This window comes from Diplotaxodon limnothrissa, linkage group LG7, assembly GCF_057381915.1.
Source record: "Diplotaxodon limnothrissa isolate DT_005_m linkage group LG7, D_limnothrissa_male_GT1.1, whole genome shotgun sequence".
Taxonomy (NCBI): domain Eukaryota; kingdom Metazoa; phylum Chordata; class Actinopteri; order Cichliformes; family Cichlidae; genus Diplotaxodon; species Diplotaxodon limnothrissa.
In genome coordinates this window covers 8,047,297-8,073,669 of record NC_140602.1, presented here as the reverse complement: position 1 = coordinate 8,073,669, position 26,373 = coordinate 8,047,297, and the positions used below count along the sequence as shown (strand labels likewise).

At 42.9% G+C, this 26,373-nt stretch overlaps 1 protein-coding gene across 2 annotated transcripts in view; it reads right to left on the bottom strand.

Annotated features, from left to right (window-relative positions):
* Window positions 1-26,373, bottom strand: part of znf469 (zinc finger protein 469) — a 233,639-nt gene that overhangs the window by 75,564 nt on the left and 131,702 nt on the right. Inside the window, exon 4 of one of the 2 annotated variants that reach the window (XR_014906362.1) lies at window positions 5,460-6,267. The exons of the other annotated variant lie outside the window; for it this stretch is intronic. The gene's annotated coding sequence lies outside the window, so the exon portion shown is untranslated. Of the gene's footprint in view, window positions 1-5,459; window positions 6,268-26,373 lie in introns of those variants that run through there. 2 annotated transcript variants of the gene reach the window in all.

Sequence of the window (26,373 nt, the reverse complement as noted above, 5' to 3'; positions counted from 1 at the left end):
ATACCAAAAAGTTCTACTTTGGTTTCATCTGACCACATGACATTCTCCCAATCCTCTGCTGTATCATCCATGTGCTCTCTGGCAAACTTCAGACGGGCCTGGACATGCACTGGCTTCAGCAGCGGAGCACGTCTGGCACTGCGGGATTTGATTCCCTGCCGTTGTAGCGTGTTACTGGTCCCAGCTCTCTGCAGGTCATTCACCAGGTCCCCCCGTGTGGTTCTGGGATCTTTGCTCACCGTTCTCATGATCATTTTGACCCCACGGGATGAGATCTTGCGTGGAGCCCCAGATCGAGGGAGATTATCAGTGGTCTTGTATGTCTTCCATTTTCTGATGATTGCTCCCACAGTTGATTTTTTCACACCAAGCTGCTTGCCTATTGTAGATTCACTCTTCCCAGTCTGGTGCAGGTCTACAATACTTTTCCTGGTGTCCTTCGAAAGCTCTTTGGTCTTGGCCATGGCGGAGTTTGGAGTCTGACTGTTTGAGGCTGTGGACAGGTGTCTTTTATACAGATGATGAGTTCAAACAGGTGCCATTCATACAGGTAACGAGTGGGGGACAGAAAAGCTTCTTACAGAAGACGTTACAGGTCTGTGAGAGCCAGAGATTTTCCTTGTTTGAGGTGACCAAATACTTATTTTCCACCCTAATTTATGAATAAATTCTTTACAAATCCTACCATGTGAATTCATGGATTTTTTCTTCACATTCTGTCTCTCACAGTTGAAGTGTACCTCTGGTGCAAATTACTGACCTCTGTCATCATTTTAAGTGGGGGAACTTGCACAATCGGTGGCTGACTAAATACTTTTTTGCCCCACTGTAAAAACAATATATCAGTAAAAAGAAACATACATACATCCACCCTTTTGTCACTGTCTAGGTGGAGGTGCAATCTTGCATACTGGTGTCCAGTCAGTCAACAGTCAGTCCCCTTTTTTTATTTGCTGACAGTAGAACCTCTCGTGACGCAATACGTTTCTACTGCCAGCAATGACGTCATTTCAAAAAAAAGAAAAAAGAATTTAGACGGGATTACCTCGCTGAATCCTTTTTGACAGGGACTTGTTTTCTGATTGTCCCAAATAAGTGGCTTTCTCCCGAGCCCATTTTAATTTTGGAGAAGCTCACTTGCGATTGTTCAACATGTTGTGTAGCGCTTTCGATTCCGATCTTGCAGGCCTGCTTGAAAAAGAGAAAATTGCCAAACAAAAAATCTCAGTGCACTGTTAAAATCAAAAAATATGAAGGCCTCTTTTTAGAAGTTGTCTAAGCATACTCTTTTAGAATAATAGATCTGGTTCAAAGTGGTACCAAAGGAAAATGCATCAGTAAATCTCCAAAACTTTCATCCACCAGTCACACCTTGCACAACAGCAATATTCTATTAGATAATGAGTGTTTGGTTTCCCCCATGTACCCAGATGTGTGTCATGATAAGACCTCCCTCACACATCAGAAACAAGAAACTCAATCTATTTGGTCTCCACTCATCTGACCCCCCTGCAGCATTCTGTTCACCCCTGCAATGATTCAATCATCCCTCCCCAAAAATAATACTAGTTCACTAGTCTATGTATCACTTCTTAACCCACTAAGTGAACCGGACAAGATGATGGTAACAGAAATGCTTAAAATGCTATTTGGTCTTCATGAGCTTCATTGCATGTGTGTTTGTAAATGGTAAATGGCCTGCATTTGTATAGCGCTTTTCTAGTCCATAGGACCCCAAAGCGCTTTACACTACATTCAGTCATTCACCCATTCACACACACATTCACACACTGGCGATAGCAAGCTACATTGTAGCCACAGCTGCCCTGGGGCACACTGACAGAGGCGAGGCTGCCGGACACTACTGTGTTAGTAGGATTAATGCATTTTTCTGTTTGTGTAATTTTTGTGTACCTCTCCTCTTTGCGGTGCTCCAGACACTTTTCAATTCTCCATGCAAGGCAGTCGTTTTTACTCCCAGTTTCCTAAACCCAAATTTCATTCCCACACAGCCTTCCTCCATGTTCTCCCCTGCTCCTTCCACTGTGGTCTCATCTCATCTCCCCCCTTGCAGCAGTCTAGTGAGAGTCAGTTGCCTTTCAGCTTTGTCCTGTGTCTTTAACACTCTCATCTTGCCATTTTTGCGCTGAAAGTGGCAAATGTCCAACTCAGGCAGTCTTTTCAAAGGTCCATTCACACACAGTGAAGGTGCAGCTCGTTGGAAATGCACATCCATCCACCCAGTCATGATGATGCCATTTTTCTCCTTGCTGTCGCCGTCTTGCACAGCTGCTGCTGCTGAACCTTTTCTTCACTGCTCAGGATACTGCTGTGAGCTCTTGAGATCCATCTCGTTGGTCTGGAACTGCATTTCTTGTCTTCAGGGAGAGATTCTTGGAGCTTGTGTTCTCAGGGTGACAAACACATGGAAGTTAAGCTGTAAAATAATTCAGCCAAACTTGGCTTGAGTGTTTCTAATCATGTTAACCTATAATTTTCTTCCGACTGCTGCACGTGGAAAATTGATCCGGGTCTGCTCTTCACCTGCAAGTGACACACTGAGACATTTTGATCATTCTTCTCACTGCTTGAAACAACACATCTCCCCTCTCTGGTTCTGAACTCCCCTTTCTTAAAATCCCAGAGAGATTTTAGTTGTTCTACGTTGAAAAACACCAAACCCTCTTCCTATTTTTATTGCCTATTTTTATCAACAATTCTGCTAAAAAGAAATTTTTCGTGTGTCCACCCTAGAGGAGCTGGTGGCCTGCAGTACCACCTTCTCCCTCTAGTTGGAAACAACTTTTACACACATTTCTACACTCCTCTCTCTTTTTTTTTTTTTTTGTTCCCCATTTTCAACATTTTGTAACCCCATTTCTCACTGTTTTTACACACACATCAACTTTTCCCACACAACCATTCTCTGCAATCTTACACACCACACATTTACTCAATTCTTACCATACAGTCACGCATTGAGTTTTGTCTCTGGCCGCCCGGTGGAGCGCTGCTACTGGATCTAGATCCCATATTTACATTCAGAGCGTCCCCTGCAATGGCCTTCTTCCCTTCTCGGCAGAAAAGTGCTAAAATACCGTCACTCCACACACTGTATTGTGCAGACGTGATTATCAACGGTGGACTCGAACCACCGTTCCCTGTGATGGACCGGTGTTTTTGCAATTACTCTGGCAGACGACTGCTTTTCTTTTGCACAACACCGGAACCGAACACAAGCCTGGGGACTCGAACCCCAGGATTTTCCTTCCGGAGACTCGAACTCCGGAGCAGCAAGCACTTCACTGCTCGGCCAGACAAAAAAACTCCTCATAACTGTATACAAAGTTAGCTACAACTCACCCATCTGCAGGGGTCCCCTCAAAATGGTCTCGGTGGTGACTGAAACACACGGCTCCGTGACTCCTCCATTTCCTTTGCTTCAACAGCCGGTAGGACAAAGGTACCTTTTCCCTCAGGGGTGATCAGCCCGTCCACGGAACCGTTGTTCAGCAACCACACGGACCGTCCCATCTGGGTCGCCATTTTGTTGTGGAAGTTTTCTATTTAAATAAAGCCTGCAGACGAGTGGTGAGCGGTAGCTAACATTCTTTAATCCAAACACACAAAGACAACAGACAACCAAGCTTGATGGAGCGCCTACATGACCACGGGGCAGGGTCAGCAGAGTCTCACTGAGCCTAGCATGGCTCTCAGTTAAATACCTTCTCCAGGAACAAAAGGCAGTACACAGCTGTTTCACACCGTAAGGTTCACACTCCCTTGCTACTTCCCAGAGTCCTCGAAGAGACAAAAGACTCTGGTCTGCTTCCCCCAACTTCCTTACTACACCCCCACCATTTGTCTTCAGTATGGGTGTCAGACATGTTAAAATCCAGTGGCACCAAGGCATTATACAAAAATAATGCGATTAATACATAAATGAAAGAAATTCCTATACATGACCCACACCCATTTTCACACCTTGGCTCGTATGATTAGGTAGGGCTTAAAATCTGGGACTCTTCACCAGTTGGTCTTAGAACTGAAGAAGCTTCTCGGATGAGAGGTGAAACATCTTCAAGAAAATTAAAGAAGTCCGGACGCTTTTCTTTCCAAGCTCCTAAGACTATACTGAAATATAATTTTTCATTCCTATTGAATGGCTGCTTCCAGCCTTCCACCCTTTTCTCCAGCTCCTCTAAACTAAACACATTTTCCTTTGGCAGCCCACACTCACTGCCTGAATTACTCAGCCTCAAAATCAGATACCGTCAAGAGTATATACTTTAGGGAGTATTCAAAAGCTCACACTTATCCTATTTCAAGAAGTTGATTCTGACAAACTCTTCCCAGTGAGCCTCTTCATTATCCACATGTCCATCTACACCCACTTTTCTCCACTGATGCATCTCCCATGTCAGTTTCTGTGTTCTTGAGGGTGATCTAGCATCTCTCTGAAGTGACTGCTATTGCTCTGCAATGATGCAATGGTGTAAACACCTATAACTGCACTGTGCATTTTTAGTGTTAGATTAATGTGTATCTAGTACTTTTCATATAAACAAGCCAAAGCACAATAGACTCATACCAGACTGATACTGTTTTTTCAGGTAATATGAAAAAATAAATAAATTATGTTTTAATTTACAACTCCTAGCACGCTGTAATGCTATTCAGCATAGGGTTAAAGGTTTAATTATGTTTATTTTTACTGCATTACACAGACATGACCAAACACAAAAAATATATGTCTTGGTAAAGGGAGTTGCGAAATGGAAAGAAGCAGATAAAAAAGAGACTTAAGAAACAACTCAATTCATAATGAGCGATATCATATGTGAGTAACGAGGCTTTGATAAACATATAGACCTCTACGTGCAAACAGTATTTGCAGAGAAGCTGTCAAAGTTTGAGGAGCTCAGCGGATGAGTCATTTGCTGTATGGAAATGAAATGGAGCAAAAATGGGTCCCTGCTCTACCTTCTAAAACCTCCTACAATAAAAATTAGCATCTGAAAAAAGCAAACACTGTAACTTGGCTGTCCATGAAGAGCTTTAAAACTAACATTTGAGTTTTACTAGAGGGACATAATAGCCTGGGTGGAATATTAAATCTGATGCATTTGGTGACTGGTGAGAAGGATCTCACATTACGAGCAGAGCATGGCTATAGGGAGCGTTTGGAAGCCAGGCTGTCCTCACTGCCTCTGACGTTCTTTAACCTCTTTTTGTGGCTTTGAAACCTCATGTCTTTGGCCTGCAGTCACTCTCTATTTATGCAAGAAAATAAAGAAGAGAACGCTGCCCCTCCTAAATCTGTAAACTGCAATTAAGCTAAATTCCAAGTTTATTTCCAAAATGCCGTCCTTGCTCCAGACCATGTGAGAGACTAGAGTCTAAAATTATCACACTTTTGGTCAGAAGGCCAAGATGAAGCCAAAGCTAGGACTGTCTTCTCACAGGCCACAGGATCACAAAGACGATTTGTGGCTGAAACTACTGTAATAAAAATTTGTATGGATATGATTCAGAAATATATATCTATCACATAAAACTAACGTTGCATGGATGAAAATGTGCAGACTGAAGTGTTCCTGCTTTTACCAAGGGGACAAATGAAAAGAAAATTTGATGGCATCTGGCTAAAATGAATGAGCTATGCCTATTGTTTAATAATCCACTCAAGTTCTGAGAAACCAGTCTCGTGCAGTGAGACAGCTTAAGTAAAGGCATCCAGCTCTTCTAACCATCTACATTCAAACAAAAAGCAGTCCACGTGCAGCAGCACATCTCTTTTCTGTCTCCCTGTGTCCCTCTCTCTGTCTCTTTCGCTCTGTGTCTCTCCATCATGTGTTTACACATTGGTAGAGTAAGTGCCAGGGCTGTAATCGGAAGTCTACAACCGTGTCATTTGGAAGACTGTTGTCTTTTCCTGGGATCGTGGTGGTCAGCAGAGAAAAACAAGATTTACATCTCACAGGGAGGGGCAAAGCATCAACCATGCATTATCCCCTATTGGCTGTGGTCAAAGATGGGCGTTAACATGTGGGAGAGGTAGACGAAAAGACGAAAAGTCAAAATTTACCCATGGGAGAAATTTTTATATCAAACGCTGCAGAATCTCGTGAAAAAAAACGGGGTTTGTGTCACACTACTACTACTGAGCATATCCAGAGCACACATTTTCTTCTTGAGTCATCAAACAAGGTATGTGGTAGCACTTACTGGCATCATATGCTGTCAGGCTTCAAGAGACACCACTACCTATAAACAAAAGAGAGAGTCGAGTGTAAATACAGTTCATAAAATGCCAATCTGTGGTCTTGGAAAAGAATGAGGGTATTTCTATTTTTATTCATTTTTTTGTTTTCCATTGTGATTGCCTTTGATATCAGAGCAGCTTTCCACTTTCATTTGGAAATAAAAAAAAATAACAACCAGTGCTTAATTAAAGCTTCCTCTACAGCACTTTTATTACAGTTTTGTTTACTTCTTCACAGTGTTTACTGTTTATTTCTTCTAAAATCATGAAAGATTTACCAAGAAAGGCCTTCTTTCACCTTCTGGAAAGAATTAAACAAAGATGCTTAGAGGGAGCTATATTTTTCAGCATGATTGTCTAAACCTGGCAACATGGTTAAAGACAGGAAGATTATAAGATATAGAAGCCTGAATGAAACCGATATACCTTTTTCATCCATATCCAGCATACTAAATATTTTAACAATAATGCTTAATTCATAGGGAATAATCTACTCAACTCCACAGTTGAATTTTCTTTACCAGTTATCACATATTTACACAAAAATGTTCATGATGTGGAAATGTTACTGAAAAGCTGATAATACTGTGTTCATTACATTAATATATGGAAAAACTGTGTTCTGACTGAAAAGCAGCAAAAGTCAGATGCCCCAGCAGTGCTATGCCCTGCTTTCAGATGACTCCAGCCAGACAGACACGCTTAATCCTACACAGGTTCAAAGCTACGCCACATGTGGCATCAACCTGACAAGAATAAAAGAAAAAGACTCAAAGAACAAAGAGACAACTGTGAGTAATGTACTCACGTCTGTTTTTCCCAGCTATGTGTGCGCGTATGTGTCTATTTATACAGATAATATAATTCACATTTCATTGGTGGGTGTGGGTTCTCTCAGCAACCCCACAGAGAATAATATGTTCTTTTTCTTGTCTGTGATTGCTGACTAAGTTTGGGAAACCATGCTTTTTTTTGTAAACATGACTCACAAAGCTGTATCCCCCACCCCATGAAACACAGAGTTGATCATCCAACAATGCAGGGTGCTTACTAAGACCAAACATTCAAAGAGCAGGCGCTCACATATTGAGAAAAAGCAGACATGAATATGATGACACATAAACATTCCTTCCCTTAGATAAATAAAAAGTATTGGTTGTTTAAAGCATTTTGTTCAGTGTGCGTGGAGCTCAACACGTTTACTCGTTCGGCTCCTTCATTTAAAGGACCTCTTAGTTTCTTTTACCATTTCAGCCAAAGATGAGATGAGTAACTATTTTTCAAAACTAGTTTCAAAGAGCACAGACAATCCTAAGGTGTTATTTAACACCATTCACCTGCCGTGCCATTTTTTATTTTCAAAAGAAGATTCAGAAAATGTTGCAAATTTCCTGTGTAGAAAAAAGTGTCCTTCAGTTAGCCTGTTATTTTAAAAGGTAATTATTATTCTTTTTTTTTTTAAACCTGTTTCTTTACATGAACTGATCAAATTAGTTGACTCAATGAAAGTATCCACATGCCTTCTTGACATGTTACCTGCATCTTTATTGAAAAATGTCTTTCAGTCTGTCTGCAATTTCTGTTTCTGGTACATTTGCTCCATGTTCAGCACATTTTGAGACAGTTTAAAGACATTTGTTATCACTGCTATGCAGATGACATTAAATTGTATATCTTTTTTAAGCCTCAAGATGTTTCTAAGTTACTAAGTCCTCGTATAGGTATGTAGATTCTATTAACCTTGAAGTAATTTTTTACTCAACTCCCTCTTTGCTCTTCTGCAACTGCGCTCTGCTTCGCTCTTGCTTTTATCACTTTATTGCAAGTTGAGTTCCACACTGTTAAATGGAAATTATTATTCATGCCTTTATTTCATAACACCTGGATAAATTTAAATCATTATTTACTCATCTTACCAAAGATTATGCTGGACCTCTACAGGTTGTTCAGAATGCTGCTGTAAGGCTCCTGATTAAGTCTTCTAAGTAGTCACATACAGTCCAAATCAAAAGTTTAAGACCACTTGTAAAATGGCCAGAAAATCTTATTTTTCATGCATTATTCAACCATTTTTCAACCATTTTTCATGGTTGGATCTTAAGAAGGTTCCAAGTAGAGCTTCAAGATGCAACAAAAAGAAATGGGAGTGAGACAAAACATTTTTTTAGCATGCAATTTACTGAAAACAACGCTTAAACTGAAACAGGCTGTTTTACAGCTGATCAAAAGTTTAGGACCACATGTCTTTAAAAGGCCAAATCTTTTAATTGCACCTTAGAACACATATGCATCAACACTACAATGAGCGGGTGGAGGGAGGTTTGGAGTCTTCTCCCACCCCCATTCTCTGCGGCCTGCTGGAGCGGGAGGGCTAGTAGGAGGAGTTGGCCGTCCGACTGCGGTCTGGGGTGTGGGGCCTCCCTGCTGCTGCGGAGTCGGGGTGGTCTGCCTCTCCCCACCGCAGGGAAAAGGGAAACACCACCTGGGTCTGGGTGCAATTCCCCCCTCCAGGGGCAAGGGTACCTAGACCCGGTTTGTAGAGTACGCTTGGGGAGTGTGATTGTGTGTACAGCGTCTCTTTATGTCTGTCTCCACGTTGGTTGAGTGTGGAGTGAGTGCATATGAGAGCATGAGGGTGGGAATGGATGTTTGTGTCTGTGTGTGCCTGTATGTCTGTGTCTATATGTCAGGTTGGGTATCAGACGCCACCTCTCTGGGGACACCTCAGGCCCTCCAAGGTTTGGAGGCCTATCTCCACCCACCACCACTTCCCCTGCCGGTGGCGGACTCCCTCAGGTGTCGGTGTGTTGGTGGTTCTTTGTGTCTGGGGGTGGGCGTCCGGGTACACACCGGCTCACTCCTTGGCGGCCGCTTGTCGGGGCCTGGGGCTCGCTCGGGCCCCTTTGGAGGTGGGGTGCCCCCGGCCTCTCGGCCTGGGGCTCGGTCACTCAGGCACAGCTGGGGGCCGGCGGAGCTCACGGGCGCGTCACTGCAACTCCCCCTGACTTCTGCTCCGCGGCTGCTGGGCGAGCCCTCATCTGGGACTCTCCTCAGCTCTTACTGGAACAGTGGCGCGGCTGCCCCTCTGTTGGTCTTCCATGGTCTCTTGTGTTCTGGGGGCCTCTGGATGTCTGGAGTTTTGATCTCCTCCATACCCGCTTCACACCCTGGAGGACGGGGCTGTGGCCCCCCCACACTCCCTAGCAGATCATTACATGGAGAAACCTTTGGAATGCAAGCATGCTGATCCACACAGGTATGCACACATGGGTATTCACAGACGCGGACTAAAGCTTTCTTGGCTGCTGCCTCAAAGCACACTGTGCGCTGTCTATCTTGCGTGCTGCACAATATCGTTTATTATTTAGTAAATATTGATATCTATGACTAGCTAGTTTATTGTGATGGTGCTTTGTTTTCTCTATTATTATGTTGCTCTTTGTTGTTTGCTGTCTCCTCTGTTTGTTTTTTTTGTTTGTTTGTTTTTTTTCTCCATACAGGTGACCCAGGAGTTCTTTTTTTTTTTCTCTCTCTTCCCCCCCCTTCTCACCGTCTCTTCTCCCCTTTGGTTTTCTTTCTTTCTCTCCCCCTCTTTCTCTCATTCATTCCCCCTGTCCTATTTATTTAAAAAAAAAAAAAAAAAAAAAAAAAAAATGACAAAGGATGAACTGAAGCTCTGCCATCACGTAATGTCGCATACTGCTGTTTCTGATGTCATTTAGAAAAAAAAAAAAAAAAAAAAAAAAAAAAGGCCAAATCTGTACAAAAATGTGAATTCATTATCATTTTCTGTCAGGTAGCCAGACTGTCATGATGTTCTGATGGCAAAGGCAAAAAAACTTTCCGTTTTTGAACGTGGTCGGGTTATTGCATAAGCGGGGACTCTCGCAGTGCTGTCGCTGCTGAGGTGGGACGCAGTAAGACAGTCATTTGGAATTTCTTAAATGATCTTCAGGGTCACGGAACAAAACAGTCAAGTGGAAGATCCCCAAAAAATTCACCAGCACTGAGCCAGATGATCCAATTGGCTGTCTGTCAAGACACTGGGCGATCCTCAACCCAAATTAAGGTCGTAACTGGTGCCACCTGCATAACCATCAGACAGCATCTGAGCCTAAAGGGCTTTAAAAACAAAAAACGTCTTCAAAGGCCTCATCTGACACAGAACTGACTGTTTGGATTTTGCAAGAGAGCACCAAACAGAGGAATTTGAAAGGTAGAAGAAAGTTTTATTCTCTGATGAAAAAAATATTGTAACCTTGATTGTCCTGATGGTTTCCAATGTTACTGGGATGACAAGAATATCCCACCTGAGATGTTTTCAATAATGCTCTACAGTGGAAGGGGGCGCCATAATGGTCTGGGGGGCTTTTTCCTTCAGTGGAACAATGGAGCTCCAGGAGGTGCAGGTGCATCAAACGGTCGCTAGCTATGTCCAGGTGTTGCAGAGAGCATCCATCATGACTGAGGGCACCGTCTGTGTGGTAATGACTAGGTTTTTCAACAGGACAATACAATACACAATACACAAGGACAAGGGACTTCTTCCAGGAGAATAGCATCACTCTCTTGGACCATCCTGCATGTTCCCCTGATCTAAATCCAATTGAGAACCTTTGGGGATGGATAACAAGGGAAGTTGCCCTTCGTGTGGCCCTGTTCACCATTTGGAGAAACATTTCCCTTTACCTCGTGGAAACGCTTGCATCAAGCATGCCACATCTGGGGCTCTTCTCAGCTCTTCCCAGGAGGGTGGCACGGATGCCCCTTCGATGGTCCTCCTTGGGCTCTCGCACTCTGGGGCCTCTGGATGTCTGGGGCCTGGATCTCCTCCATGCCTGCTTCATGCCCTGGGGGACAGGGCTATGGCTCTCTACATCCTCTAGCAGACCATTACATGGGGAAACCTTTTGAATACAAGCGCGCTGATCCACACAGGTGTGCACACGGGTGTTCACTGTTCATAGACATACACTACACCTCTATTGGCTGCTATTTCCAAGCACATTGTGCGCTGTCGGTCCTGCTTGCTACACAACAACATTCAATATTTAGTATTTACTGCTGTTTACACTTAGCTACATTAACGTGATGGTGTTGTGCTTTGTATGTTGCTCAGTTTTTTTTGCTTGTTTTCTCTTCTTTTTCTCTCAACAGGTGATCCAGGAGATTTTTTTTTCTTCTTTCTCTTTTTAAGTGCCCTTTCTCACTGTCCCTCTTCCCTTCTGTTTTTCTTTTCCTTCCTCTTTCTTTCTCCCTTTCCTATCCCTCAGTCATGTCTGTCCCGTCTGTAACAACTGAAAATAAAATAAAATAAATAATAACAACAAAGGTCGATCAAATGGACCAATACGGCAAGGCCGTGATGATCCATTTGGCAAAGTAAATCCATTGGGTATCCTTGACAACAATTCTGACGGCTAAAGAACCAAATGGGACAGGCAAAAAAAAAAAAAAAAAAAAGCATGCCACAACGAATTTTTGAAGTGATGAACAATAACAGTGGAGCTACTCATTACTGAGTTCATGGAACAGGTTTTTTTGGAGGTGTGGTCCTAAACTTTTGATAAGCTGTAAAGCAGCCTGGGGCCCGTTCTTCGTACGTGGCTTATTACATCCAACATCAAATGACACATCCAAGACCAAATCATCGCGCTAACCGTGAGCTCGCTAATCCGGTTCTCCGAACACACCTGCTGTTGACGATTAGTACAGCTGGATGAAGTAATGTGAGATCACTGGGTGTCGTAAAAGGGGCTACGCATCGATAGTGGAAACATTGATCGGCAACCCTCTGATTGGTCGGCGAAAATGTCGAAGGAGCGCGCTCGGTATTTTTCGGCAGCAGAGCAAGAACTCCTGAGTGAGGGATTTCAGGAGTTTCAGAGTTTAATCAGAACGCAAGGGAACACTGCAAAGGCTGCAAAAGCAAGGAGAGAGGGCTGGCAGAAAGTTGCTGACAAATTAAACTCGTAAGTAATTTAATAATAACAATAATAATGGAGTGGATTTATATAGCGCTTTTCAAGGCACCCAAAGCGCATGACAATGCCACTATTCAGTCACTCTCACATTCACACACTGGTGGAGGCAGCTACGGTTGTAGCCACAGCTGCCCTGGGGCAGACTGACAGAAGCCAGGCTGCCATATTGCGCCATCGGCCCCTCTGGCCAACACCAGTAGGCGGTAGGGTAGATTTATCATATCACACTATATTATCCAATATTATATTACATTATATTATATTATAATATGTTATATTACATCCCCTTTAACATTAGAGCCACAACAGGACCCACTAGAACATGGGAACAAGTAAAAGTGAAATATAAGAATATTCTACAGAATGGTAATATTTATCACTTATATTGCTTTTCGTCTCTTGGAAAGAGACCCTGGAATAATCTGTTTGTTTGTTTATAACAGCAACCAAGAAAAGGGCAGAGCAAACAAAGACAGGTGGTGGTCCTGCACCCCCTCGTCAACAAGTTGGTTAAGTAGGCCTAAATAATACCCTCACGGGAAAATCGATATCTCTCTATGAGCACACTGTCGCGCTGAGCTAAAGGATCCTGTCTGCCCCGCAATATACGCTGAATTCTGAAAACTCTCCTTATCAATCTTGCACCTTCCGCAATGGGCTGCTCGCGTATACGGACAGGACATGGCTGCGACAGGCTTCCCAAATCCACCTTCGCTTTTATAGCCGTGGTCTCTCATCTTGATTACACGAAGTAATTTACAATTACTACTCTGAAATATGACTTACATCTGTAATAATCACATACATGTAATAGAATGTTAATAGTACATTTCCCTTTTTTAGGAAATGACCTGTATGTATCTGTGTGAAATCAATAAAAGGATCAAGTGCTGCATTATCTTCAGTTACATTGATATTATTTATTTATGGTGAAACAGTGGTGGAATATCGCTGTTGCTTTCGTATAAATGAAGCGGACATACCTGCGTGCCCGCGATCTAATCCTGTTTACATAAAGTAAACCTGCTCCCGAGCAGGTTTACGCTTACGGCTCTGTTGCTATGACAGCAAGTCCCGGATGAGCTTCGGGGAACCGAACGATCCAGGATCACGCGAAATCGTCAACAATCTAATCCAGCTAACTTACTTAGCGAGGTACGAAGAACGGGCCCCTGTTGCAGTTTAAGCATTGTTTTCCATAAATTGCATGCTCAAAAAAATGTTTTGTCTCACTCCCATTTTTTCTTGTTGCACGTTAAAGCTGGGTTTTTTTTTTTTGCCATTTTTCAAGTGGTCTTAAACTTTTAATCGCGACTGCAACACTGTTGCTAATTCAGTTGCATATTACCTTGTCAAGGGTCCTTAGCATACAAGAAAAGAACGAAAGGAGACTAAAGGTTTTGCAACAGTGGCTAGCATATTTTATAAATAAAATTTTACTTACTTAATTACCTTTACTTTATGTTGAAAATTAAACAGGTCAACCAGCTCTCGCTGGTCATTCAATAAATGCAAGATGAGCTTAAAGTACATATGAAATGATCCTCATAATCAATTGCCTATTAAAACGTGTCAAAAATGCATGCTTAGCAAGATCACAATGTGGAATATTTGAGGCTAGAGTTTCTCTTCTGCTGTAATAACATTCAGAAGTTTATTAATGCTGTTTTTTGAATTAGATAAATACCACATATAGACTAAGGATCATAGACTAATTGAAGGTGTGACCCAGTTAACTGTCTTTGGGTAAGAGGACCCAAGCAGGCCCTAAAAAGGCTTGTAGTGAGTGATCAAACTTGTAAGTGTAACCCATGGTTATTTTATTGCCAATTGTATTCTGTTTTTATTCTAATTTGAAGTGTTACTGTTTTGTTAAATGCTGAGTTTTCCCCATGTACCGTGAATGCACCATAGCGCGTGCGTGGTGACTTTCTTTCACTGCATCCGCCTGCACGGAGCTAGATGCGCAAAAGCTGTGTGGATATTCAGTCCTGTAACGTGTTGCGCTACGGAATTAATGTTTTCTATGAAGAATATCCTGGCTGTTTTTTTTATGTAGTAGAAATCTGCTGCAAGGACCGAGCGGTGCCATCTAAGGACTGGATGCCACTGGAGGTGCCTAGAAAGGACGTTCTCAATCTGAAGGCCACCTGTTTCCTTGGAGGGTGGTAGGATACAACGATTTGCAATTTTTTTTGGATTAACGTTTTTTTCTGAGATCTCAGGACACTTTATGTTGTTACTTTTTTCTTTTTTTTGGGTCAGATCTGATTCCACTTAACATCAAAAAGCAAACCAGTGACTAAAGACAATTAACACTTACTAAGAACACTGAATACTAAGTGCACTGAACTGAAAAGGACAGCCTACCTAATATATTTATGGACACTTTAAGTGATATGTTGTACATTGTTGACATTTACATGTTTGAAATGGTCTAAATGTTTTGTTCATGTCTATGTTTTGGAGCATTTAAATGTTGAATACACTCAAATCACTTTTCTCCCTTTAAGTTGTTGTCAGTGTCTCATTCTGAGTGGAGGGATATTCCTTCTTTAAGTTGAGTTACCACTGCCAGTCTCCTTACGATCCTAACTGAACCCAACAAGAGTAGATTCCCAAATATAGTTTTTTTTCTTGACTTTGTATGACAGATTACTGTGGATTTGACTGATTTTGGACTACTCAGTTAAAAAGGGTGACAACTAGTGGCGAGCCAGCCAGGAGATTGGCATAGTGGTTTTACCTCCAACTCATATGACACACTGAGTGATACTTTTATTTTCGAAAATGGCACTTGACCTTTGTGAACGCTTTAGAGTTGATAGCCAGAAAACCCTGCTTATTACAGGTATTGAAAGACATCGTAGTGAACATGATATAACTAATGTTTTTGAAGTCAATGGTAAGATCTCTAACATTGTCAGGGTCCCTGATGAGCCACATCAGCCCGAAGGCAGAACACTTATAGTGTATGAGTCTGAACAGGCTATCTTAAAGATAGACCCTTCCACCTTAGGGGAAGTTGTCAGCCCTGTAGACCCTACAGTGAAATGGGTTTCCAAAACCATCAGAGATATCACCCAAGAAGAAATGGGCAAGGAAGTGGCCCGTAGATACCTGAAGGAACTTGAGTTTATGGGGGGCAGTGGGAGGGCAGGCTTCCTCAGTATTTTCCAAGGCGAGTTGCAGGCCAGCCCTACCCCCCAGACTGAGACACAGTCACCCGTTGACCATAACATTAATACGACAGCTGACATCATTCCCAATACTGATTTAAGTGAACCCGTAGAACCCACAAGTGCTTTCAGCCCACATACTGACACTTTTGCTGGTCCAGTACATGTAGACGAGAGCATCTACAACCCTTCGCATATTCAGAAAGTAGTGGTTGAACATGTTATTCGTAATGAGCCAAGTCACGCACCCCTTGCTCATGCTAAGATACGTACCTTCTCAGGCCGACTTCCACGGCCCAACGGTGAAGTCGACTATGAGACATGGCGTACCCAAGTCGATCTTCTACTCAGTGACCCTTTTCTGACTGATGCCCTCAAAGTGAGGAAGATACTTGAGAGCTTACTTAGCCCTGCATCTGAAATTGTAAAGCCTCTGGGGGTCACTGCGACACCAAGCACTTATGTCACTCAGCTTGATTCAGCCTTTGGAGTTGTTGAGGACGGTGAAGAGCTTTACACTGCCTTTCTTGGCTCGAATCAAAACAGCGGAGAAAACCCATCTGCCTTCTTGAACCGTCTTCACAGCCTTCTCACACGAGTCATTTCTAGAGGGGGAGCCCCTCCTACAAATGTAAATGAACTGCTTCTTAAGCAATTCATTAGAGGTTGCTGGGACCAAAGCTTGATAGTAAGTCTCCAGCTTGAAGCAAAAAAGAGCTTTCCACCCTCATTTTCGGAGCTTCTCCTCATGTTAAGGACTGAGGAAGAGCGTCGTTTCGCCAAGTTGGACCGCATGAAGAAACATTTGGGTGCAACAAAAGCTGCTGCACATGCACACTCAGTTTTTAGTATGCCCACCTTTGGCCAAGCGCCACTTGCGACTCCTACTCCAACCGACAGTGAAGCTGTGAAACTCGAACAAAAAGTCAATGAGCTCGCAAAGCAAGTTGAACAGTTAACTTTAACTCAAAGGCCAAGGAGCACCACCCCAAGTACTGAACCTCTTGTAAGCACTAAATCCAAATCTGTGAACCCAAAACTGAATGAAACTGCCAAGCTTGAAAGTCAAATAGCCGAGTTGACCAAACAAGTCCAAATGCTTGTCCAAAGCCAAAGACATTTAACCAAACCTGAGAAATATGAGCCCAAAAATTCTCTAGCTGTCAACACCAGAAACTCACAGGCATTTGCTAAAGTTCCTGGCACACCTAGGGCATGGTTTTGCTTTAAGTGTGGGGAAGACAATCATATTGCAGTAAGCTGCACAAATGACGCTAATCCCACACTTGTCCGAGAAAAGCATGCAGAGTTGAGAAAGAAACAGGCTGATTTTGCTGCACGACAGGCCACAGCCCCGTTTGCTTTAAACTAGTGGCAGCTCCTGTCGTGGGACACCCAGGAGCTGAAACCCTTGATTTCCCCAGTCCCGAGACATTAGCTTGTGGTCCTGAAGTGCAAATCACAGAACCCATTCATCCCATAGGCAGCCTAGATCCTAACTTCCTCTTCCCTCAAGGCCTCATAGGCCCACGCTGTGCAGCCTCAGTACTTGTTGACGGGGTACCCTGTGAATCCATAATGGACTCAGGCTCACAGGTTACGACCATTTCTGAGTCTTTTCACAAGATGCACCTTTCCCACCTTCCCATCCAGCCAATACATGCTCTTCTTGAAATTGAAGGAGCAGGAGGGCAAAACGTGCCATACTTGGGATATGTTCAGACTTGCATTACATTTCCCGAAAATATTGCAGGCAAAGAACAACAATTAGCTGTTTTGGCCCTTGTTGTTCCTGAGTGTCACTTTAACAGTAGAATTCCGCTGTTGATAGGGACAAATGTGCTTTTACGGGTTTATGGACAGTTAGTACATCAAGATGGTCCCAAGTTCATTCGTAAGCTACACTCTAAGCAGTTTGCAACGATCCTTCAACATGTTGCCCAAGTACAAAGAAATGATACTCATTCCTGCCCTGTCATGTTGCATAGCAAAGGGGCAGTGACAATCCCTGCAAGACACAAACAATGCCTAATGGGAAATGTGAGGTTAAGAAAGAACAACCGGAACACAAGTTTTGTCCTTGAGCCGCATGAGCAATACAAGTTACCAGGTGGATTGCTTCTTGAATCGGCTTTAGTAGACATTCCTTTTAATTCCAGCAGTAAAGTGCCTGTCATTGTACACAATGTTAGTGAACATGCTGTTACGTTGCAGTCAAATAGCATTGTCGCTCAAGCTTGTGCAGCTCAACACGTTTCCCCACTAGCATCGAGTCAAACTCGGAATCCTCCAAGTCAAAATGAACCAGACAGTGACAACCTCACATTCAACCTTGATGATTCTCCCATCCCAGAGCAATGGAAAGAGCGAATTCTGGGAAAACTGAGATCCATCCCTGAAGTTTTTGCTCTCGATGACATGTCCCATGGCCACACCACAGCTGTGAAGCACCAAATCAAATTGAACAATGAAACGCCTTTCAAAGAGCGGCCAAGGCCCATACACCCAAGTGACAGAGAAGCTGTCAAACAACATCTAAGAGAATTACTGGATGCGGGCATCATTCGAGAGTCACAAAGTCCTTTCGCCTCACCAATTGTATTGGTAAGGAAAAAGAATGGCTCGATAAGGCTATGCATAGATTACCGTAGACTAAATCTAAGAACTATTCGAGATGCATATGCCCTGCCAAATATTGAGGAGACATTCACAGCTCTGAGTGGAGCTAAATGGTTTTCGGTCATGGACCTTAAGTCCGGTTACTATCAGGTGGAGGTAGCCGAGGAGGACAAGCCTAAGACAGCTTTTGTGTGTCCTCTTGGCTTCTATGAATTTAATAGGATGCCACAGGGTGTTACAAATGCCCCAAGCACCTTCCAACGCCTGATGGAGAAGTGTGTGGGTGATCTCCACCTCACCGAAGTGCTTGTCTTTTTAGACGACCTGATTGTGTTCTCAGACACATTGGAAGAGCACGAATCCAGGCTAATGAAAGTTCTTAGTCGCTTGAGAGACTACGGTCTTAAATTATCCCCAGAAAAATGCCACTTCTTCAAAACATCTGTGAAGTATTTAGGGCATGTTGTGGATGCTCACGGAGTCCACACCGATCCTGAAAAGATCTCTGCTCTGAAATGTTGGCCGCGCCCATCCAATTTCAAAGAGCTTAAATGTTTTTTAGGCTTCGCTGGATACTATAGACGTTTCGTTGAAGGGTACTCCAAGATAGCCAAACCGTTGAATCGTCTCACTGCCGGCTACCGGCCACCGAAGAAGAGAGGCAAGATTTACAAGAGAGAACCACCCAGACTTTCTTACAGTCCCACTCAGCCTCTCGGGGAACAATGGACTCATGAGTGTGAAACCTCCTTCCGAACAATAATCGAAAAGCTGACTTCTGCACCAATTCTTGCTTTTGCCAACCCTCAACTCCCCTATGTATTGCACACGGATGCTTGTCGGGATGGGTTGGGAGCTGCGCTCTATCAGGAGCAAGAGGGGAGGCTGAGAGCAGTTGCTTACGCTAGCAGGGGGCTTTCTAAGAGTGAACAGAACTATCCCACACACAAACTTGAATTCTTAGCCCTCAAGTGGGCTGTGTGTGAAAAGTTCAATGACTACCTTTACGGTTCTAGCTTCACAGTCCTGACCGACAATAACCCGCTAACTTATGTTTTGACAACTGCAAAATTAGATGCGGCAGGACACAGGTGGCTGGCTGCCTTGTCTACTTACAATTTCAATATTAAGTACAGGGCAGGTCAAGCAAACAAAGATGCTGATGGGTTGTCACGGCGGCCCCAAGAGCCTCCTCATGAAGATGAGGCATTTGTCAAAGAAAAAGCTCGCATTGATGATATGAAAGAACGTCTCATTAACATGCAAAACAATCTTGACCATGAAACGTTTTCTGCCTTGTGTCAGCGTCACTCAGTGTCATGCCATTCAGAAACCCTCTCAGTTGTCGAGAGTCTTGCTATTGACCCCAGCTCAGTCACTGAGGCTTATGGAGAAGACATCTTACCCTCAATGACAGATGCTGATTGGTGCGCTGCACAAAAGGATGATCCTTCTCTCGCTCGTGTTATAGCCCTGTTGAGAAGAGGCTTGAAACCCAGCCCCAAAGAAGCAAATCTTGAATCGTCAGATGTTAAACTCCTTCTGAAACAACGGAACAAACTCGAGCTCAGTAATGGCGTGCTTTACAGGAAATTCAATGACAGAGATTCCCTTGTGTACCAGTTAGTACTGCCCCAAAAGTACCGCGACAGAGCCCTGAAAGGTGTACATGACGAGGTTGGTCACCTCGGGGTTGAGCGTGCCTTACATCTCGCTCGGGCAAGGTTCTACTGGCCACGAATGGCTCAGTCTATTGAAGAGAAGTGTAAGAAATGCTCACGTTGTCTCATGAGGAAGGCCCTTCCCCAAAAGGCTGCTCTACTACAGAATATCCAGGCAACTTACCCTCTTGAGCTAGTGTGCATTGATTACTTGTGTATTGAGCCCGATAGTCGAGACACCAGAAATGTGTTAGTATTGACGGACCATTTCACAAAATTTGCAGTTGCGGTCCCGACAAAAGATCAAAAGGCTAAGACAATAGCCAGGGCTCTTTGGGATCACCTTATCATCCCCTATGGCATCCCTAGCCGTCTGCTTAGTGACCAAGGCAGAGATTTTGAATCTAAGCTTGTGAAAGAGCTCTGCACATTGATTGGGACAAGCAAAATTCGCACAACGCCCTATCATCCACGAGGAAACCCAGTGGAAAGGTACAATAGGACTCTCTTAGACATGTTAGGCACACTGGAGGACAAAGACAAGTATCATTGGAGAGACTTTGTTAGGCCATTAACACATGCCTACAACTGTACACGAAATGACACAACAGGGTACTGTCCATACGAACTTATGTTCGGCAGACAGCCGAGGTTGCCTATTGATCTTGTCCTTGGTACTCACCCGGGCAAAACCAGTCCAAAGTCTTACTCTGACTATGTTAAAGGTCTTCGCCAAAACCTCCAAGAGAGTTACACCCTTGCCAGCGAACACTCACAAAAGATGGGTGAGAAGAATAAAATGAGGTTTGATAAAAAGATCAAAGCTGCAGAACTGTTTCCAGGTGACAGAGTTTTAGTAAGGAACGTGAATGTTAGAGGGAAGCACAAACTTGCTAACCGTTGGGAACAAAATATTCACATTGTTGTCAAACGGGTCAAAGACAGCCCAGTGTATGTTGTCAAACCGGAAAACGGAGACGGCCCCCAGCGTACATTGCACAGGGATTTGCTTCTCCCTTGCGGGTTCTTACCTGTTGAAGATCAGGTTGGATCGGACTCTCAAAATGGGAATCAAAGGAAAATGAGGACCAGGAGTAAACCAAACTGCACAAAAGGCAACGACAAGGATAATGGAGGAGAGTACAGTGATGAGATGAGTGATGAAGAGGAATTATGTTTTGGCATATGGAATCCACAAATCATCACAAAAGCCCCTTACATTCAAATTGAGTCAGCTCATCCTAAAGCCCAACAGCAATTGGACAGTCATCCCCCTGTATCATCCCCTGACACTGCTGTACCGGAAACGTCCTTACCTGATATTGGAAAACCTACCTTGACACAACCTGAAGTCTCTAACACAAGTCATGTGGACTATGTTCCTTCCGATGCGAGGTCTTCAGACCATGTTGTGATTGACATTCCCGAACCCAACTTGACACCTACCATGACTGATGCAGATCTCACTCCACCAGAGCCTGCAGTCATTAATGATGATGCTGTTAGTACTGATGCTGGTGCTACAGAACCAGTGAGGTTGAGGCGCTCTGACAGAGAAAGACGCCCACCTCAGAAATTCACTTATGATGAGTTAGGAGAGCCACTGACCTTGGCTATTAGCTCCTTTTTCCAAACCTTAGGCGTTGCATTCTCCAAAACTGTCATGTCACCTTTACCAGGCCCCAGTTGGTCTATGATGCATGAAGGGACTCATGCCGTTTAGAGGGGGAGAGTGTAACCCATGGTTATTTTATTGCCAATTGTATTCTGTTTTTATTCTAATTTGAAGTGTTACTGTTTTGTTAAATGCTGAGTTTTCCCCATGTACCGTGAATGCACCATAGCGCGTGCGTGGTGACTTTCTTTCACTGCATCCGCCTGCACGGAGCTAGATGCGCAAAAGCTGTGTGGATATTCAGTCCTGTAACGTGTTGCGCTACGGAATTAATGTTTTCTATGAAGAATATCCTGGCTGTTTTTTTTATGTAGTAGAAATCTGCTGCAAGGACCGAGCGGTGCCATCTAAGGACTGGATGCCACTGGAGGTGCCTAGAAAGGACGTTCTCAATCTGAAGGCCACCTGTTTCCTTGGAGGGTGGTAGGATACAACGATTTGCAATTTTTTTTGGATTAACGTTTTTTTCTGAGATCTCAGGACACTTTATGTTGTTACTTTTTTCTTTTTTTTGGGTCAGATCTGATTCCACTTAACATCAAAAAGCAAACCAGTGACTAAAGACAATTAACACTTACTAAGAACACTGAATACTAAGTGCACTGAACTGAAAAGGACAGCCTACCTAATATATTTATGGACACTTTAAGTGATATGTTGTACATTGTTGACATTTACATGTTTGAAATGGTCTAAATGTTTTGTTCATGTCTATGTTTTGGAGCATTTAAATGTTGAATACACTCAAATCACTTTTCTCCCTTTAAGTTGTTGTCAGTGTCTCATTCTGAGTGGAGGGATATTCCTTCTTTAAGTTGAGTTACCACTGCCAGTCTCCTTACGATCCTAACTGAACCCAACAAGAGTAGATTCCCAAATATAGTTTTTTTTCTTGACTTTGTATGACAGATTACTGTGGATTTGACTGATTTTGGACTACTCAGTTAAAAAGGGTGACATAAGGTACCCCTTTTTCCAAGTGCTTGACTATATCATATAAAAAAGAGAGCAGTTTGTAAAAATAAATAAATTTACAAGTACAATAAAAGAGTGAATAAAAAAAAAAGATTTATTCTGAGAATTAGGCTCAGGCACATTCTCAGAAATACTATCCAAACATTCATAGACAGTGAGCCATAATAAATGGATTTGAACACGTCTAGTGGGAGTTCATGAACATCTGTGCCACATACTGCATCACAAAACAGCAGTTCTATTTGAATTATGACCATCTTCACTGTAGAAGGTAACACAGCACTCAGCTATTTTAAATATAATTTTGGATTTCTGCCACATTAATATTGTCATTATTGTTTTCTGCACATTACCAGTGCTGGACATATGAATGTGCTACCACATCCCTGCACTTCTGTGTTTTTGTGTTTACATCTGAATATACACACAGCTGGGCGCTTGCAATTTATGCCCATTAACCTTGTGCTCTGGGACCACCCCAGCATGTTGGAGTGTGAAGGTAAACATTTACCAGTGAATTCAGGAGGGGGAAGCTCTACTGGAGTGTTGCTGTATTATGAAGGCCAAATACTGCTATATTCAATCCAAACAGTCAATGTGAGAGCCAGGGGACTTAGAGGCCATGGTTTAAAAAAAGAGATGTTAAAAAACAAATCTGTATTTTTAACAACTGCACATATTTCATTTTGACCTAGTTTATATCACACAAAGATAATTTGCATATATCCACGCGTCTAGTGTGATTGTTAGATAAAAAGCACTTTGCTGTAGAACGTGCTTGTGTGAATGAGACATGCTGTATAAAGCACTTTAAGTTCTCAAGTAGAGTTGAAACACACTATTTGCCTTTTACTCTGTGAGGAAACACAATCACATCATAAAAGAGCATGATATATGAAACTCAAACATAATGTTTTAGAGAGACACTATGCAAACATGTTTTTCCGCCACAACAGGATTATGTGACTTAATGCATGAGACATTCTGGCATGTCACAGCAAGAAAAGCACAGGTGTAGAAAATATATAAATAATGGCCACACTTGATTTAGGAGTGTCAGGATTCTGAATCTCTGTAAGCCAGCAAACTATCATAAATAACTGAGACACCAGAATGGATCCATTATGTTATTTGTCCACCCATGTTTTTCTCCTCTGTGATAACTCAAAATTATCTGCACATACCATAATTTGTCACGTAGGCTATATCCCAAATATATATCCCAGTCACATTCTGGCTTGTTCCCATTTCCTTGTTGGTATTTGTTAAGAATGACAATAATGCTCACAAACCAAGCACCGACTGGTTGACTGATTTTCTAGCCGGGGTCAAATCAAGTAATGTGAATTTTCTGAAAATATGTGGTATGTGGGCAGAAAATCTGAGGTTTGGAACCAAGCTTTGATTACAGTAGGTAAAGCAACTGTAATAAGAGGGCCAGGGTAAATGTAAAATTATACTAAATTTCATGTTCATGTTAGTTAGGCACAGATGTCCATGTGCAGCCAACGATTTATGACTGCACAAGTGCACTGCGGAGGCACACAATGTAGCATAAACAGAACCGCATGTGTGTCCACATCCATGACTGTTTCTGAGTGTATCAGGGTCTTTAAAAACTGGAGTGCTAACCTTACTGGTTTATGACCTCCTTATGAACTTGTGACACCATACTGCATGTCTGTGATTGATGTTTGCTTTAATCCTTCATTCCCCAGGTTTTCTTTTTCTATTTCTTTAGGACTTCTAACATCCAGAGTAAGAACAACTGTTTAAGGTAACTAAAAATAAAATTAAGGAATCCATATATATAATCCACATATTTCTTACATTTCGTTTGTCATTTTTTTCAAGTAGGAAAGTCTGCACCAGAACCAAAGACACAGACAGCACATCCTAGTCGTATCCAGGCAGCACAGACACCCAACAAGAGGAGGCCACAGCACTGCACAAGCCAAGAAACAGATCCAAAGCACAGGAAGGACACTAGGCGGCATAACCAGGGTGCTGGGGCACACGCTCAGTGGCACAAGATCACCCAGACCTGTATGGCGTTATTTTTGTGCCACTATTCTGAGCGCACTTAAAAATAATTTGCAGGTACAAGTGTTGCATTTTGAGAAGAAATTTATTTTGAGCGAAGAAAAGCTAAATTTGAGTGAACAAAATTCATTGCTGCGTGCAAAAAATGTATTTCAGTGTTTGCTATCATCCATACACACACACAATAGCAGCCCCTCTCGCTCAGTTTTTGCATTTGCGCTTGCTCGAAATATGTTGCTTGCGCTCTCAACTTTTCTGCCCGTGCGCGTTTAACTCTTTCTGTACACCGTTATATTTGTGCCACAAAACCAGCCAATCACAGACTTGGATGCAAACAAAATCTGATTGGCTGTTTTGGTCTCCAATCAACTCAAAATGACGAAATGCAATATCCCAGAATGCATTTCGTCCAAAACTCAAACGAGGCTGATTGGAGACCAAAACAGCCAATCAGAGTTTTTTTCCATCCAAGTCTGTGATTGGCTGGTTTTGTAGCACAGTTGAACGCACTTGGGCAGAAATGTTGAGAGCGGAAGCAACACATTGCGAGCAAGCGCAAATGCAAAAACTGAGCAAGAGGGGCTGCTATACGGCTTTGGAGCGTGATGTCACGGGGGTGGGCGTGGAAAGGATTTTGGCCTGATGCGCCATTTTCTGGGTCCAAACAAAGCGCAACCCACAAAGGAGCGAAAGCACACACAACAGCCATGGTTCGTACTTGCTGTGTGGTCGGCTGCAATGTTCGACCGCACAGCCGACACAGGAACAAGCTTAAAAAGGGTTTGTCTTTTTATTCTTTCCCAACCTGGAAGCAACATGAGGGAGCTCATATGGCAGACCTTACCAAACAAAGGCGTCTAGCCTGAATAGCAGCCGTGAGACGAGTTGATATCCAGTTCACTTCCATCTCTAGATATCACTTAACTTACCGGACATTTTCATTCCGGTAAGTTCTATATTATCGTTGGTGGTCTCGGAGGTTATAGAAATTGTGAACAAACATCGAATGGAGTGACTTTGCAGACATACGTGCTATGTAACGATTTGCTAATTCTTTCGCACAACTGTAGGGAAGCCTGCCTATGAAATGTATCTTGCCCGATTATCAATGTGGTAATTTGCATCAACTTTACAATTATGGGCACATAATATGACAACGAGATTTTAGCAGTTCATTGATAAATGTATAACATCAACTGTAGTAGGGTGTGAACCATGGCTATTACACTCGATGCACTCCAGCTGACTTACCTTGGTTTGAATGACAACGTACTCACAGTGAAAATAGCCAAATCTTGCACCCAGCCGTTTGTAAATTGGATGTAAATAAATAAATTTCTTCTCAAAATGCAACACTTGCACCTGCAATGTTTTTTTACGTGCGCTCAGAATAGTGGCACAAAAATAACACCGTAGACCTGTCCCCTCACCATCCCAGGACAGAGCAAAAGGTTACCCCAAGCGAAAGAGAAGGAAAGGAGAAAGAGAGAGGCCGTAACAGATTTTCTCCCAACACCAAACAATGCCACCCAAGTCAGGGAAGCATAGGTGCGGCCCTCAGATGAAGGAAAGAAATACCTTTTCATATGACTACAACTGCAGTTCAGGCAGCCCAAAGGCCCATAAAGCCAAGCTGACGGGAACCATATTTCTTGCATTACTGTTAAACAAAAACTGAGAACATTTCAGAGGTAGATCCTACAATAATACATACAGAGAAAAACCCAACAATCATACAATCCCTCATGAGCAAGCACTTTGGTGACAGAGGGAAGGAAAAACTCCTTTTTAACAGGAAGAAAACTACCGCAGAATCAGGCTCAGGGAGGGGTGCCATCTGCCGTGACCAACAGGACATCTGCCAGGTGTGGGGTATCATTTCTAGGCACAATTTAGGCTGCTTTGTAGCAACTGAGCTTTTTTAAAATGCCATAGCCTGCTTGAATATTCTTGCTTACTATGTCCAAACCTT